Source organism: Terrapene carolina, unplaced genomic scaffold, assembly GCF_002925995.2.
Source record: "Terrapene carolina triunguis isolate 2854851 unplaced genomic scaffold, T_m_triunguis-2.0 Scaffold6896, whole genome shotgun sequence".
In the NCBI taxonomy this organism is placed as follows: Eukaryota; Metazoa; Chordata; order Testudines; family Emydidae; genus Terrapene; species Terrapene triunguis.
Window position 1 is genome coordinate 1 of NW_020671247.1, and position 1,140 is coordinate 1,140.

Genomic DNA, 1,140 nt, shown 5'->3' on the forward strand with positions numbered 1-1,140 from the left:
CCCCTGCCCGAGCGCCGGGCGGGGGCTGCGGGTCGGGAGTGAGGGGCAGCGCCGGGCGGGGCTGCGGGTCAGGAGTCAGGGGCAGCGCCGGGCGGGGGCTGCGGGTCGGGAGTGAGGGGCAGCGCCAGGTGGGGGCTGCGGGTCGGGAGTGAGGGGCAGCGCCGGGCGGGGGGCTGCGGGTCGGGAGTCAGGGGCAGGGGCCGAGCGGCAGAGCAGGGGCCAGGGCTTTGCCCGGTCCGTGGGCCCTGAGCGCGGCTGTCTCCCCGCAGGCGCCCAGGGGCCCTGCCCCGCGCTCGGAGCTGGTGACCTTTGCCTACCTGAGCCCCCTGGTGCTGCGCAAGGAGTTGGAGAGCCTGCTGGAGAACGAGGGCAGCGACTTCCTGGCCCAGCCGGAGCTGGTGGACAGCCATCCCATAATATACTGGAACCTGGTCTGGTATTTCCGGCGCCTCGGCCTGCCCAGCAACCTGCTGCAGCTGGTGCCGGCCTCCCAGCACCTCCGGCCCGCGCCCCAGGTACGGGACCAGCTGGGGGGGGAGGGGCACCGGCAAGGGGCTCCCAGGGGCTGGGGGGGTCCCCACCGGTTCTGATCCGCACTCCCCCCAATGTCTCTCTTGCAGGCCCAGGCCCCCGAGGGCCCCCCGGTGTGCGTGCGCCTGCTCTGGGATGTCCTGACCCCAGACCCCGACAGCTGCCCCCCCCCTCTATGTGCTCTGGAGGGTCCACAGTGAGTAGCGGGGGCGGTGCCCGTGGGCCAGCGCGGGGCGGTTGGGGTGGGGGAGGGGTGTCTGTGGGTCAGCGTGGGGCGGTTGGGGTGGGGGAGGGGTGCCAGCACGGGGGGGTTGGGGTGAGGGAGGGGTGTCTGTGGGGGAGGGGTGCTCGTGGGTCAGCACGGGGCAGTTGGGGTGGGGGAGAGGTGCCCGTGGGTCAGTGCGGGGGCCTGGGGGGGGATCGGCCGGTGCGGTGACCCCCACTGTCTCCCCACAGGGAACAGCGCTGCCCGGCCTCAGTCCTGGCGGTGCCCCAGCAGCCCCTTCTCGCTGGCGTTCCTGGAGGCCGTGCTGAGCCACGTAGGGCTGGGCGAGATGCATAAGGCCATCGCCCTCTTCCTGCAGACCCTGGCCGCGGAGCCCAGCCCCC

The 1,140-nt window shown here is 74.1% G+C and overlaps 1 long non-coding RNA gene across 1 annotated transcript; it reads left to right on the forward strand.

Annotated features, from left to right (window-relative positions):
- The first annotated feature begins 265 nt into the window (after positions 1 to 265).
- LOC113408303 lies at positions 266 to 1,134 on the forward strand. The gene is made up of 3 exons (XR_003370286.2): positions 266 to 515; positions 621 to 727; positions 988 to 1,134. It is a non-coding gene; the product is annotated as an uncharacterized LOC113408303 (long non-coding RNA).
- The last annotated feature ends 6 nt before the right edge of the window (positions 1,135 to 1,140 follow it).